Here is a 16,642-nt window from a genome sequence, read left to right on the forward strand (position 1 = left end):
ACATATGTTAATGCAACATTCACCATTCTAACATTTTACATTATGTTAACAATGTCACATCATGACTGAAGTACTGCGATAACATCGTGGGGATGTGGGATGACTCCCACCTCGACAAGTGGTTCAGCGAGTTTGTGTAAGGAGAGCAAATGAAAACACACTGCAGCAAACAGAAGCATGGCTCAAAAGCAGAATATAATGAAATATATTTTACACGTGATGACCTGTGGATAAATAAATATCTGACCTCTGGGGTTTGTCCTTGATGCTCACTGGGCTGTCATTCTCAGCTCATTGTTACTTAACTACCCTCTCATTTCTGACGTGTTCTCTCGTTTGTTTGAGTGTAAAACTGATTAATAAAGCTAGGAAAGCCCTGCTTTGGAGGCCTATCGGGGGTCCTGGCTGGGCGTGGGGCTCTCTGGAGGCCTGGGAATGGCGAGGAATCACCCAGGAGTAACTGAAAGACGTTTCTGGAGACAGAAAGGTTCCTGTCAGATCTACAGAGACCCTGAAAAGGCTAAACCATCTGTTCTCCTGCTACGGCTGATTGTTTTTTTGTTTTCATCAGTAAAAACAATCAAACTACACATTAAAAAGCTGTGACGTTACCCACGCTGCACCTCCAAAGGCAGCAAACACCATTTTTCGCACAGACTCCTAATCTGCCTGTGCAAAAATGACTGAGTGGATTAGCTGCTGGCATTCATACCGCGGGGCTCCTCTCAGATCAGACTTTCTGCTCAACTGCCTCCAATGCCACACTTAATTAAAGGCGGCCAGGTGGCGAGACCTCCAGCAGCTGGAGAGAAAGAGGAGCCTGTTTCTGTGGAAATCCACCCTGAGAAGCTCTGGCTCCGGCACAGAGCTCTGCCAGCCGGGCTTTTCCCCAGCAGCAGGACAGAATCAAACCCGCCGTTCTGACGGAAACTTGGCCCGGGCGTCGCTCTCTACGCTACACGTCCCACACAGGCTGAATCCACGCCGCGGTGATTAACAGGCTGCCGGGCATCCTCTGTGAAGCACTGCGGGAGTAGGAAGACGAGGCTGGGAAAGCTAGCGTTGCCCCCACATCGGCCGGCATACTTTGCATCTATCTGTGATTTAAAGGTAAAACTAGGGCTGGGCGATATGGCCTAAAATCCATATCGTGATATAATTTGAAGCATAAGTGGTAACGATATATATCACGATATATTCTTTTCTTCTGTATAACGTATTTTCCACACTATAAGGCTTAAAATCCTCTAATTTTCTCAAAAATTGAAACTCTAACCGATTTGGGCAGAAATCTGTTAAAATGTTTTAGTACAGCTTTGGTAAGCTGCACTGCTTGATGGATTGTCAGAGCATTACGGCTGCCGTAGTGAGGAGCTTCGCGGAGTAATCTGGGTCCAAAACGCCGTCCTATTCAGGTCCCAAAGTCAAACGAACACTGAGAGTTAAAAACGGTCTAAATTCTTCCATCTTTAATAAAATGATCAGCGTTGCTGCTTTATCAGGTGTAACTATGAAGTTTAACATCCAGGCATCCATGAAAACAGAATTTATTACACTTAACGAGTTAGAAGTTAGCAGGAAGTTAGCAGAAGTTAGCTCGCTAGTTTTGCTAGTTACCTAAGCATGATGTAGCATGTTCTGACTGAGAGATTTCTGAAAACATTCAAACGTACAGCTCTGCTATCACTTCCAACATGAATGAAGACAGGAAACTAAACAGCAGATATATCCGACTGCTTTGTTTTGCTTAATGTGTCTTATATTCCCGTGCACCTTATGGTCCAAAAAATACGTATTTTACTTTTTTATTTGGCACACTGCAGTTTAATGTTGCAAAGCACCTCTTTTTAACTTCAGTGGATATTATACATGGTTATGCTCAGGATATGTCAGCCCATTTCTACTGGAAATGCCTTTTGGTTAAACTTTCAGCAAGGAATTTGCATTTGCACTGTTACATTTTTATAAAGCTTTAATGTACATAAAAACCAGCTTCTTGTTTAAGTGAAAATAAATGGAAGGTTTTTTCTTTTGTGCTAGTGAAGTTGTGGAGTTGTATGCTGTCTCGCATCAATTATATCGTCAGTTATATCGTTATCAAAAATGTTCAAATATATATCGTGATAAATATTTTTGGCCATATCGCCCTGCTCTAGTCTCCACTGAAGACATACTGAACAGAGGTGAGCATGGACATTCACACTCCAGGTGTAGGGATGGGTAGGTTCTGACATAAACGGTAGTAACCAGACCGAAAAGCAGCGCACATTTCGGTGCTTTATTTTGGTGCTTTTTTTCCCCGAGATGTCACACACTTTGGATTCTAGCCAATCATTTTACGTTTCCAAGCGTAGTAGGCGGGCCCAGGCACGTACGTTCTTTTAGAGCAGAGCTACAGATTAAAAATGCCCAAGGCGAAGCGGTCAAAGTCTGGCTGTACTTCACAGCAAAAGATGCAAACTCAGCAGCAACAAGTGCTTTAAGCTGATACTGTGCAAAGGCCGAGAAATGCGCCGTATGATAGCTTGCTGCGAGACCTCACACCGAGCACATCTACTGCGGGTGTGGTGCCTGTTATCGACCCGGAGTTAGCAACATCCCCCAAAAACATGAAGAGGAGAGTCCTGGCCCCTAGCCCTGCCAGTGTAGCAGAAATGATGAGGATGATGATGCAGCAGCAGCCGTTCTTCTCTGCGTGAGTAGCTTAATGTTGTTCATGTGTAATTTACGTTGAGTAGGCTAACCACGTTATTACATTAATGCATGTAAGGTGAACTAGCAAACACCGTCGTAGCTACATGCGGCTGTCTTCTTGTTTGATAGAGTGATACCATATATGCCCTATCCGATTGTTCAGTCTGACGTCACTAGCCATGTCTGGGTCTAAACTCCGCTGCAGGTCCATATATCAAACGATCACTATGGCATTACTGAGAGTTGAAAAACTGTCTAAAGTCTTTCATCTTTAATAAAATGATCAGCGTTCTGCTCTACCAGGTGTAACAATTGAGTTTAACATCCAGGCATCCATGAAAACGGAATTTATGACATTTAACGGAGTTAGAAGTTAGCAGGGAGTTAGCTCGCTAGCTTCTATCTAAATACAATATAGCATGTCCTGACTGCGGGGTTTTGGAAACAAATTAAAACGTACAGCTCTGCTATCACTTCCAGCATAAATGAAGACAGAAAACTAAACAGCAGTGACGTTTGTAGGGTTACTGAAGTTGGACTAGCTGGTATATAATGATGTGCTATGTGACCGCTAGCGACACAGCTATGTTAGCATAATATAAACAAGCTAACTTTTTTTCCACTCGATAAAAGTTAACGTGAGTGTTCTCGGTGGTCAGGAACAAATGTAATCGCATGGCAGGATGCTGTAAAAGGACCAAACTTCAGCCAGGAGAACAACTGAGATAATCCATCCACAATACGAGGTTAGTCATTCATATACTGCTGCATGGGCTGGGCTGTAGTTACATCCTAAGGTTTTAAAAACTGAGCTTAAATAAATGATTAGCGGTAATAAAAGCCGAGGGAGGTCAACAGTGATCACTGACTGTTTTAGGAGCTTTTTGAGATCAAATAGAAGAAAATACAAAACATTAAACATGTTAACAACACAAAAGCCATATTAAACGCAGACTACTTTAGACCCGGAAGTAGGATTCGTCGTGTCATCACTGAACAACCGGATAGCTGCAGAAAAGGCCATCATTGTTATCTTTTTACAAACAGCTAAACATGAGAGGTTTTAGGACAAAGTTTGTGTTTTCCATTGTTTAAGCATCGGTTCCAACCAAAGGAGGTATGTTGTATCAACAGAAAAGGCTAACTAGGTTACCATTTTTGCAGAAAAAAAAAAAAGACTGCTAAAAATAAAAACATAAGAGATTTTTGGACAAAGTTTGTGTTCTCCATTCTTTAAGCACCGGTTCGAGCACCGTTTAAGCACCGGCACCGTTTCAAAAGTACCGGTTTGGCACCGGTACCGGATAAAACCTAAACGATACCCATCCCTATCCAAGTGTCCTAACAAGACACTTTCACAAGCACACAAAAAGCTGAACAGTGTGCTTTATTGTGTGAACTCATTATTGTGCAAAGTAAAACTGACTTAGTGATCATTCATATGTGTTCAGACTGACGGGGATTCAGCTCATAAATCATGACCCGGTGCTCTGCCAACAGCTGCCTTTATAAGATAGTTACTGGTATCAGTAACTCTGCCTCTGCATTCACATGCTGTCGCATCAATGCTGCACCACACAGCACCAAGTTTGACCGTCCAGTAAGAGAAAACGACAAAATCTGTCACTGACGTAAAACATTTTTTAATTAAGGTTTCATTTATTCAAGCCAAGTTACATTTGGCTTATAAAAATAAAATAAATGCACGTTTTGACCCCAAAAACAAAGACAAGCCAACTCTGATCGGTACTGATATCAGCACCCATGAGGACATCGGTCACAACATATTCAACATTAATCCCGATACTCAGTTTAGTCCAGATATTTTCCACTTTACGAGCTTTAAATGTTCTTATAGAACCCTCCTTGCACAATTATTAATGATTACACGGCCATTAAAGCAGGATTCAGGCGTCATTTATCTACAAGTGCTTCAGCTGTTTATTATCCTCTCCTCTGCATTTAAGAAACAAAAATGTCTGGCAGCAGTGTTGCCAACTCCTCAGTAAGGAAAATCGCTATTGGCGGTCCTAAAAGTCGCCAAATGACGTCATCGCCTAATTTGCATAATTGGTCATGCTAATGTAATTGTAACCTACACTGTTGGAGAGAGAAATAACATCGTGGAAGAGACAAAGTGAGTAAAAAACATCCTAAATGCATTTAGAGTTTATTTAGAACTACAAATTAAATTTCTTTTAGTAATTATTGTTTTTTTTTAATGTCACAATTCCAACCCTGCTTGTTTACCCGGGCTTGGACCGGCAAAAGTGACCCGAAATTGGCGCTCTGGCGGAGTTACTTGGTGTGTCTGTGTTTATAAGTAGTTTTAAACCTTGTGATCCACAAAACAGCATAAGAGTAAAGGAAGAACTGACTGCGTTACAGTCAGTGCAGGAGCAGCGGCTTCGCTCATGCGCGATTCATTTGCAGTTTGGGCGCACAGGTGTGAACGTCTCCTGCAGCTGGGGGAGGACTGTCCTCCGCCTGTGAGCACTTTGGCACGGGCGAGGTGCCCACGGCAGCACCGCTGCCTGTTGAGAGTATGAGCGATCCGCGTTTTCACGTCAAAAAGTCGTCATAAATAAGTCTCCAATAACACCAGAAAAAGTCGCCAGATTTGTCGCTAGTCGCTTTTTTAGAAAAAAAGTCGGTAAGGGGTCTGAAAACTGGCTAAATATAGCAACAAAGTCGCTAAGTTGGCAACACTGTCTGGCAGTCTGAAGACGCTATAAACAGAAGAAAAAGTCCCATGCAGCTAACAGCCGGTTCATGTGAAGACACGGTGCAAACACCCAACCGTGGCTGCAGTGGAGCAAAGGGATTTACAGCCAGTGAAAACAGGTCAGACACTGAGGTGCTTACAGCAGACACACAGTGCTGAGGACACTGATGATGACGATAACACAAAGTGCTCCTGTGAGGGACAATCCACCTTATACTGACAGATGAAGCCACAGACAGAGTTCACTCAAAATCCTGAAATTCAAACTGAGGAACAGAAGCTCTTAAACATCTTTGAGCAGCGTGACGACACCATGTGGTTAAAAACACCTCGAGGCCAAAGGTTCAACCTCAAGCTAAACAAAACATCCCCAACACGAGACCGTGAGGGTGAGCGCACCGGTACAGGTCAGAGGTCAGCCCACGCGGTTCCAGCCCTGTTGCTGTCCACGCCTCATTTCTACCGATTGACATTATGGGTCCTAATACAGCGGCGCCGTGGCGAGCCGCAGCAGCTCCTGCTGTTTTTACATTTTTCTTGTTCTTTCTAATAATTTCACGTGTCGTCGTTTCCATGCTTTACAGCAGTTTGTTCCAACTCTGTCCATTAATCATTTTTCACATTTCCCTTTCTGATGTTAATGAGTCATTTGCTGTGTTTCTCTCATAATTTCCTCTCATTTTGAACAGTTTCCAGTCCTTTTAGATTAGTCATTGATTATTGTTCCTTTCATAATTTTCCTTGTAGTTTCCAACAATTTTCCACCTGCTTTCCAGTTATTTACTCAGTGTCTGTGTTGTTTTCTGTGGACAGTTTGGAAGGCTGACTCTGTTTGGCTGTTTGTTGACATGCTGCACACGGACGACCACGTTTCATGCACCCAAACTGTCTCTAAGATTAGACTCAGGACGGGTTTGTGACTCCTCCTTACTTACTTTGAAGAATCAGACATCTCTGAACCACACGTGCAAACCTTCATCGGTTTAGTCACGGTTCAGGTGATGAGGGTGAAGTGAGCAGCAGCGCCTCCTGGGCCTGATGCGACAACCGCCAGAAAACAAACTAAACACAGAACGGTTCACCTGCAGAGCTCTGTCATGCAACTGTCAGAGCCAGAAGTGGAAACACCCGCATCCTGTTTAACCGTTAACGTGTTCAAACATTACAGCGAAAAGTGGCTTCAGTGAGAAAATACACTTCATACTCGACATGCTTCCTCCCTGAGAGACAGACCTTTACTGCAGGCGCCTCAGCTGCTGCCCGTTTCTGGGTCTTTCTGTCCACGGTGGCGTCTTCTGTTTGGATGCCGAGCCGGCCTGAAGTCCGCTGATCGACTCAGACATTTAACACTACTGCCCTTCTTTCTCTTGGGCTGCTCTTTGGTTGCTTTCTCAGCATGTTTTGGGTCCTTGTTTACTGTGAAGCATCAGCTTATCAGGTCTGAGAGTAGCAACAGAGCAGTAACTGCCCTGCTCGAGATAACCAATGAGGACAGGGGTTACTAGAATAGGTCTGCATGTTAAATACACACTGAAAAAACAATAAAACTCCCACTTTCATGCTGTGGTCTAAGGGTTTTTCTCCCTAGATAACTTTAGCCACACACGGCTTACAAATTTCTACCTGACGGCTTTGACTTACGTCAACGGTGATTTTGTATAAATCAGGACTTTGGCTGTGAACAAACACAGTGGGAAAAGCCACTCGCTGTGGGCCAGCTGTGCATCATCGCACACTGAAATCTCACTTTTAACCAGGAAAAACTTGCAAAACAACCGTTATTGTAGTACATATATACAATTTAATGCTTTAAATAAGATATTATTTAATTTGCCTCGACAATGAATTCAATGGGGGTTTCCAATAGGGCATAGGCATAGACATTTTTGCAGGATATTTATATGCATAGGGTGCTAGGGCTGGGTATCGTCACTCATTTCTAGAATCGATTCGATCCACGATTTGATTCAATTCGATTCGATTTAAATCTGGGAAATTTTTCCTCAGACAGTCAGAAATATTATAATTCAGATCAGTACATTTATATATTTTTGTATCTATAAAAAGGAAGCTGACACTTTCCAGACTTTATCAAAGATGTGAGCGTCACAGTGAGGCCTTTGTGTCAAAGCAGCTGAAGATAAAACACAGAAAAACATGAAGGAGATTTTCCTGTTCTGGGATTTTATAAAAATATTCTGCAGTACATGAAAAACGAAAGAAAACCATTAATCAACACATGAACATTACCTCTGAAGTTACAGCGGTTTTATTAGAGACACAGCGTTTTGCATTTTGCTTAATTTTAAAAAGTTTACATTTGTTCAGAAGCCTGTTGAACGGCAGAAATTAGGTTTTCTTTTCAGAAGTGAGTAAAAGGGATAAAAACAGCCGCCGACAGCCTGTAAACAACGAGCGAATAATGAAGAAAACAGATTTTTAGACGGGAACTGTTCTTGAAGTACAGAGAGAGAGAGAGAGACAGAGAGACTTTGCATCGAGAAAAAGTTGGTTTGATTTTGAACTAATCAAATGTGTGGGACTAGTTTGCTAGTTGTCACTATTATCACTAGTCAGCACTGGCCATGCTAGTCATTTCAAAAAGCAAAACGAGACCTCGGATGCAAGCAGTGGAAATCAGCTTCCTCCAACGTGTTAGCATAGGGTGAGGAGTTTGGTTATTCTCAAGCAGCTGCTACTCCTCCATATTGATGGGAGCCAGTTGAGGCTCTCAACTCCGGGGTAAGGCATTCCAGCTGGGCATGAGGAAGCCCCAGGGTAAACCTAGTAATGGAAGATGCCTGCCTAACCACCTAACACCTAACCACCATGGACTTCCACTGTGTGTGTTTTGTCCAGGTGTGCTTTCGCTGCACTGGCAGTGTGTCTGGGATCATTATCGTGCTGAAAATGAAGCAGCTGCTGATCAGATGTTCCCAGATGTTACTGCGGGGTGGATCAAACTCTGACGGTACTTTTCTACGGTCACAAACGGCACCGGCTGAACAGCAGGCCGAACCACGACAGAGCCTCCACCGTGTTTCACACACGGCTGCAGGCTCACTGTCGGACCTCTCTCCTGACCACCTCCGTACATACGGACCATGATTTGTATCTTTCGCTCCATCAGACCCATTTTCAGTCCAGTTCTTGTGTAACTTTCGTACCTCAGCCTTGCCTCCTGCTTTACTTCTTTAAGAATGGCTTCCTGAGAGCCGTCCTGCTACTGAGACCATTTCTGATGAAGCTTCAGTGAGCAGTAGATGATCAGCTGAAGGTCCAGATGCACCTCTCAGGGCCTGCACCAGGTCTTTGCTGGATCTGCCCCTCTTTCTTAAGAACAAGAGTTTTTAAAAAACGTTTTTTTGCTTCCACTTATCCAGTTTTCTCACATTCATTCACAGCGGTGGCTGTAGCTCAACCTTCTGATCACCTACTGATCGGAAGGTTGGTGGTTCAATCCTCGGCTCCTCCAGTCTGCATGTCAAGTATCCTTGGGCAAGATACTGACCCCAAGTTGTGTCTGATGCATCCATCGGAGTATGTGTGTGTGTGTGTGTGTGTGTGTGTGTAGTTAGACAGCACTAAGTATAGAGAAAGTTCTTGTGAGAATGGGTGTGACTGGGAGAATGTGACATGTTGTATCGAGCGCTTTGAATAACTCCAGGAGAGTAGAAAAGTGCTCTACAAGAATCAGTCCATTTACGATTCCTAAGGAAACACCGCACACCACGCTGAGATGTGCAAAGTTTTCATAAATGCCATTATATGACAAACTGGTATCTTCGTCATAACAAAGAGCTTTAATTTGTAACTTAAAACATCTGAGTTATCTTTGCTCAGGCGTCTTATTTACACACACACACACACACACACACACACACACACACACACACACACACACACACACAAAACACTGATTCACCCTTCCAGCCCTTTTATGCTTGAATGATTCAGAGTAGAAACGCTCAAAAAAACAAAAACACAATAACAACAAAAAAGCACGACTCTGAAAATGGTCAGGTACAAGGACTGGATTTAAAAAGAGTGAAGTGAAAAAGCAGCTAATGTCCAAAGAAGAACTTTTGAAGACCTTCAGAAATCCCAGAGAACAATTTCTCAGTACGGACTGTGTTTTAAATTTTAAACCAAAGTCACCACGAGTTGAATAAATTCCAGATTCACACTTTTGGAAGTTGCTCCTTTCATGGACACGGACAGGAATCAGCACATGTTAAACTCGTGTTAAGGACACAAAAACAAAGGTGGCGAATTCACGCCTGTGAACACACATCAATAGATTAGAAGCCACGACCTCCTAATCTATTGATTTCCCCATCAGATTAACACACCTCCCATTAGTGTCAGTGTACTTACTACAAAGATAACGATGCAATGCCTGCTGTGCCCTTTTGTGTGTCTCCACACATGCAGGTGTTGCTTCAGAGCGAGATTAGAGCACTACAGTGAGTTCAGTCCAGCAGGTTAGCCCACATACAGTACATTTATAGGCCTGCAGTCACCGTCTAATGTTACACAGCCACAATAATGTGACATTTATCGTGCTGCAGCTGGAGGTTTAATTCACTCATGCCAACTACAACTTTTCTAGGAACTGTGCATCACAGTGACAAACAAAGCAGATCCAGGAAATCCATCTGAGGGGGTATTTACATCATGTGGCTAGCTTTCAAACATCGCCTTCGCTAGGACCTCCTGCACATTTGCATGTGTGTGTCTTTGGGGCAGCAAGTCGTACGGTTCTGGGTGTGTGAAGCTGGGTAAAAGAAGGATATGCGTGCTAGAACTAAACCCGGAGCCACCTGAGCTAACTGGTGCTAGCTCATGTTAGCTGGGTTTATCGGGAGCTCAGTTCGCTGCATGCTAGCACAAAGCTAACACCGCCCCACAGCGGCTTTAAAGCCCTGAAACTGTCACCAGCCACACTCTGGGGCATCAGGGCTTCACCTCCAGCACCGATTAACACGCAGGTACCGAGCACAGCTTAACTAGCTAATCCGAGGCCCACCGTGGCCCGCTGCAATGCTAGCGAGATCCATTATCGGACGCAGGCTACTTTCAGCCCAGCCAGGTAGAATTTAGCCTTCTCTGCTGAACTTTAAAACAATCATGACGGTCCGCAGCCCTCACAGCAGCCACTGAAGCTGGACCCAGCCACACCGACAGCACGCAGGACACACTCAGTGCGTGTAACGGGTAACCTGACGTCCTATTGGTCGCCTGGTGGACACAATTACCGATGCGGCGCTTTCAGCCTCCCCGCGATCCATTATCGGACAACCGTTGAACACCACCTCTCGGCGGGTGGTGTTTTCTCATTGACGGGGCAGCTTTTATTAAGCAGCAGGCTACAGTGTCTGACAGGACACCAGAGCTCTGATCTAAATCACTCATCAGGAGATAATGAAATACTGCAGAAGCTCAAAAACATCACAGCGATGCTTCAAAAGCTCTGTGCATCACAGGCAGCTCACTGCGAACAGTTTACCCCGTGACCGCGACGCAAACCGTTAAATATATCCGCAAATATGTCTGGCTTAATACGGAGGTTTTAATTTTTGCTGCTGGGTAAAGGCGAGGGTCAGGCGAGGACGTGTCCGATGATGGACGCATGCTTCCCGGTCTCTCCAGACAAAGACGGCAGTTAGCCTCCTGAGCTAACCCCCAGGATAGCTAGCAGGCTATCCCGCGTTTTAAAGAAGTGGATCCAAAACCCAGACAGGGTGCCCCTCCGATGCCCCCACTTACCCCGATTGGAATCCCTGTCCGACCAATATTCATGTACACTCCATAGGTTGCGATAAATCCCGGTGAAACGATGAGGACAAGCTCCGAAAGCTGCTGGGCAAACAGGCGGACCAGTCAACGTGCTCCCAGCTCACTGGACCGCAGCCATCACACGGTCACATCCCGGAGAAAAGCGGAGAGCGGCTGCGAACGGCGACGTTTAACGGGCGCTTCTCCGCGCTGGCCGGGGGGACAGCTAGTTCCAGGCATTCCGTGAAGCACTGTGATATTCCCAGAGTTCCCACGTCGGCGATATTCCCACTAACAGAAGCACAGACAGCGGCAGACAGACAAACAGCACCGCGGGGCTAAATGGCTGTTGAGTACAATGCAGCCAAAGCCCGGACAGCTGGATCTGGACCTGGAGTCAGCGCATGCGCACACAACAGCCGTTTTAAGCTTTCATTCTTACACCTCAGGTTACAGTAAGCCATATTTTACTTCTTACACATTAATAATACTGTTATTAATATATTATCACACAGTAATTTTCTGAATCTGGGTTAAGTATCTTTTATAATTAAAACACACCTACACTAGCTCAGAGAGCAACTCCCACTGAAGGGCAGGGGCTACACTGAAACTTCATGAAACTTCATGAAACGTGTTTTATGATGTTCTTAACATGCTGCCATCAGCCTGCTTTGTGGAATTCTGCATGTTTTCATTGGTTATTTGTGCTGATGTCAACACCGGTAATATGTAAATCTGGTGTAGTATATGAATGTTTGTGTTATTGTGAAGCCACATAATGTTCTGAAATAATAATGTTGTAAAGCATTAAAACAAAAAGTTATTTTGTGTTTGGAGTTGATCCAGTGGAAACAAAAGTTTTTTCCCAATTCTTGTGAACCTGACCTTTGACCTATGACCATGACATAATAAAACAGTGTAGTGTGTTTTATTATCTTTACCTACATGATTGAAGGGAATTGGCTGAAATCTTTGGTAAAAATCTGAGTTCAAGATTTATTCATGCAGTGTGTGATTCTGAAAAACGTTATGGTGTTATTGTGATGACGTGGGGCATCTACCATTACACAAAACTTGAAAATGACCTCTAACTGTGGGTGCTAGAGTGCTAACCCACCCTGCAGTAACATCTGGAAACATCTGATGTGCAGCAGCTTCATTTTCAGTATGACAGTGATCCCAAACACACTGCCAGTGCAGTGAAAGCATACTTAGATAAATACCCAGTGGAACACCATGAGAGCCCAGACCTCAGCATCACTGAAGCAGTGTGGGATCATCCTGACAGAGAACAGAACACAAGGCAGAAGCATCCGAAGAAGAACTTTGAATGTCCTTGAAGAAGCCTGGAGAACTGTTCCTGAAGATCCTCACAGAAAAGGTGTTCATGCCAAATATTGACTTTTAAGCTCGTTAGAATTGTACAAAGATATTGCAGTTTCATGTTTGCACAGGTGTCATTAAACCACTCCACCCATTTCTCATTTTCCTACAAAATAAAAGGAAATGAAGAATGATTCAAGACTTTAAACACCGAAGGACCTTCTCATCCCATGATGCATCACAAATCCCAGTATCCACAGTGAACGACTTCCAACCTTCTTGAGTTGAATTCTTTACAGAGCATATTAAAGGTTTTAGTTATTCAATTCAATTTTATTTATATAGCGCCAAATCACAACAGCAGTCGCCTCAAGGCGCTTTATATTGTACAGTAGATTGTACAACAATAGATTCAGAGAAAACCCAACAATCATATGACCCCCTATATGAGCAGCACTTTGGCGACAGTGGGAAGGAAAAACTCCCTTTTAACAGGAAGAAACCTGCAGCAGAACCAGGCTCAGGGAGGGGCGGGGCCATCTGCTGCGATTGGTTGGGGTGAGAGAAGGAAGACAGGATAAAGACATGCTGTGGAAGAGAGACAGAGGTTAATAACAGATATGATTCAATGCAGAGAGGTCTGTTAATACATATTGACTGAAGAAGAAACACCCAGTGCATCATGGGAATCCCCGGCAGCCTACGTCTATTGCAGCATAACTAAGGGAGGATTCAGGGTCACCTGGTCCAGCCCTAACTATATGCTTTAGCAAAAAGGAAAGTTTGAAGCCTAATCTTGAAAGTAGAGATAGTGTCTGTCTCCTGAATCCAAACTGGAAGCTGGTTCCACAGAAGAGGGGCCTGAAAACTGAAGGCTCTGCCTCCCATTCTACTTTTAAATACTCTAGGAACAACAAGTAGGCCTGCAGAGCGAGAGCCAAGTGCTCTAATAGGGTGATATGGTACTACAAGGTCATTAAGATAAGATGGGGCCTGATTATTTAAGACCTTGTATGTGAGCAGCAGGATTTGAATTCTGGATTTAACAGGAAGCCAAAACAGGAGAAATCTGCTCTCTTTCTAGTCCCTGTCAGGACTCTTGCTGCAGCATTTTGGATTAGCTGAAGGCTTTTCAGGGAGTTTTTAGGACTTCCTGATAATAATGAATCACAGTCGTCCAGCCTGGAAGTAATAAATGCATGAACTAGTTTTTCAGCGTCACTCTGAGACAGGATATTTCTAACTTTAGAGATGTTGCGCAAATGGAAGTAAGCAGTCTTACATATTTGTTTAAAGACATAAAGACCTGGATGGCCGCTAACTTTCTGCTTCTTAATTCAGATCAAACTGAGGTTATTGTACTCGGCCCTGAAAAGCTTAGAAATATGGTATCTAACCAGATTCTTACTCTGGATGGCATTACCTTGGCCTCCAGCAACGCTGTGAGGAACCTTGGAGTCATTTTTGACCAGGACATGTCCTTCAACGCACATATTAAGACATTCCTGCAGTTTAACTCATTGGTGTGTGTTATCTGGCTTCATGGACAGATAGAGCTGGGTGTCATCTGCATAGCAGTGTAAATGTATGCTATGTCTTCTAATGATGCTGCCTAAGGGAAGCATGTATAATGTAAACAGAATTGGTCCTAGCACTGAACCCTGTGGAACTCCATAATTGACCTCAGTGTGTGAAGAGGACTCTCCATTTACATGCACAAACTGGAGTCTATTAGATAGATATGATACAAACCACTGCAGTGCAGTACCTGTAATACCTACAGCATGTTCTAATCGCTCTAATAGGATATTATGGTCGACAGTATCGAACGCTGCACTGAGGTCTAGCAGGACAAGCACAGAGATGAGTCCACTGTCAGAGGCCATAAGAAGATCATTTGTAACCTTCACTAAAGCTGTTTCTGTGCTGTGATGAGCTCTGAAACCTGACTGAAACTCTTCAGATAAGCCTCTGCAGATGTGCAGTTATGAACACTGCTATTCACCAGATCAACAGTAAAGCGGCTGCTTAGGTGGATTCTTCAGTTCAGCTGCACATTCTTTGTTTCATACTTCCAGAAGCTCCCTGTTGATCTGTGCTGGTTGATGGTTCAAACAACTACAGACATGTTTGAAATGACAGTGGACACCTTTTAGGAGAGCTGTTAGAAACCTGGCAGACCTGGAAGTGGCCATAACAAGGGAAAAAAAGGAAAACTGGAAAAACACACAAATACTTCAAACAAATACTTCAGTTGCTCCTGAACCACAAGGTAAACTTATTGGCGCTCAACATTTATTTAGCATCAATTATTTAGTTGTTTTGATTATTCGTTTGCAGTTTTGTCGTTGATAACAGCGGCAAATTGTTCACATTTGAGTCCACAGATTCACCTCACCTGGCAGGCATCAGACTAAATAAAGGGCGAGAAAAAAAAACTGCTTCCGCATCCTTCTGCCCCTCGGCGGGGTGTTTGGAGTGTGTGGGAAGACGTGATTGATGAGTTAATCACGTGCCACCTGAAATTAGACTGTGAATCAATCAGGATTATGTTTGCGTGGTGATTCGGAGTGACAGTCTGCCAGCGTGGCGAATTAGAAGTAGAGTGAACAGATAAAGCCCGTGGAGCTGATACGGAGCTCTGCGGGGGCTTCGTGAGGGAAACTCCAAACCAAATCCATCCATCGTGAAGGCTGAGTGAAAACAGGTGGCCGTAAGCTCCACTGTAAGAGGCACTTTCATAAAGTCGTCGATTTTCTTGTCAGACTTGTTGATAATAAACCTGCTGCTCCTCCTTACAAAGCTTCAGCTCCTTAAAAAGGCCTCTTCCTACACAAGTGACGCTGCAGCAGAGTTAACTGCACCGTTATGTTCTCACAGATTTGAGAAGAGCATCAGCTACGGCGGCTGTGAAATAGATGACTGAGGTTCTGGTTTCATAGCAGCCGCACCAGCCAAGAAACACAATCCTCTTCAGAGGCAGAGCGCTGGCCGGTGCACACTTTCCCCCTTCAGCTTAACTGGAGCTGACGGCTCAATAAAAGGAGAGAGCTGTTTGTCTGCCGTCATTATTTCCGTGCTGTCTCTGGGCTGCAGTCCGCGGAGGGATCCACATTATCTCCTCAGAGTTTAAACTCCAGCTCTGCTCATGCTTTACATCCCGATCTGCTCGCGGCTGTGCAGCAGGTTTCTAAAGCTGACCGCTGAGAGAAACAGGTGAATGGAAGGGAAACTTATTAAAGCCCGGAGCTAAGAGGCCAGGAGGCATTTCTCTGACCAGCAGGGGTCGCTCCAAACACTCAGATGGGCTGCAGAAGTTAAAGGTGAACCAAACCGTGCACTGTGGAGAGTCCCAGGAAGTCTGGATCCAGTGAAGCCACAATTGCGCGCTTCCTGTTGTAAAGCAGCCAAAAGGACCTCCAGTCCTCTGTGTTTGCATCATCAAAGATGCAGAACTACCTGTGACTGAGCCCCTGGCCTGGATGTTCTTTACGGCTCTAAACGTCGGGAACAGTGCCGCTGGATTATCTAACCGGGGTGGTGGTTCCCCTCTTTAAGAAGAAGAACACAGGTCAACCAGGCTGTCAGAGCTGTGGTCACTTGTGGTCAGCTCAGTATCAGAGAGACTTGAGTCTGTGTGGGAGCCAAAGGCGCTGCTATTCAGGGCTGCTGTTCGTCATCATGTCCTAATTTCTGAGGACAGAATTTCTCGGTGCAGGGTGAAAGGTGTCGGGCTTGGTGATCTCAGGGTCTGCTTTTTACAGATGGTCTGGTCTTTCTGGCTTCATCAAGTGATGACCGCAAGCTTGGGTGGGTTGAAGACGTGTGTGCAGGGGTGAGGACAGTAACCACCATTTCTGAGGTCATGCTTGGTTCTGAGAGAGAAGGATGGGCAGCTCGTGTTGGGGATGAGCGGATGCCTGGAGTTTAAGTATCTCAGGTCCTATTCATGACTGAGGGGAAAGACGAGCAGGAGCTTGACAGAGGCATCGATGTGAGTCTGGAGGATGGAATCAGCATAGACGGGTTTCTTCCAGAGGATTCAGCAGTCGTGGAGTCAGTGAGGACCCCAGTCATTCAGAGCACAGCTGCTGCTCTTTGTTACTGATTGGAGCTGAC

At 44.5% G+C, this 16,642-nt stretch overlaps 1 protein-coding gene across 3 annotated transcripts in view; it reads right to left on the minus strand.

Moving 5' to 3' along the window:
• znf609a (zinc finger protein 609a) overlaps window positions 1-11,584 on the minus strand; it is a 32,269-nt gene extending 20,685 nt beyond the window's left edge. For 2 of the 3 annotated variants that reach the window (XM_026172378.2, XM_026172380.2), the window contains exon 1: window positions 11,189-11,557. The gene's annotated coding sequence lies outside the window, so the exon portion shown is untranslated. Of the gene's footprint in view, window positions 1-11,188 lie in introns of all 3 variants that reach the window. The other variant, XM_026172379.2, reaches the window with a different exon arrangement.
• Between the last annotated feature and the right edge of the window lie 5,058 nt (window positions 11,585-16,642).

Source organism: Astatotilapia calliptera, chromosome 7 (genome assembly GCF_964374335.1).
Source record: "Astatotilapia calliptera chromosome 7, fAstCal68.1, whole genome shotgun sequence".
Taxonomy (NCBI): domain Eukaryota; kingdom Metazoa; phylum Chordata; class Actinopteri; order Cichliformes; family Cichlidae; genus Astatotilapia; species Astatotilapia calliptera.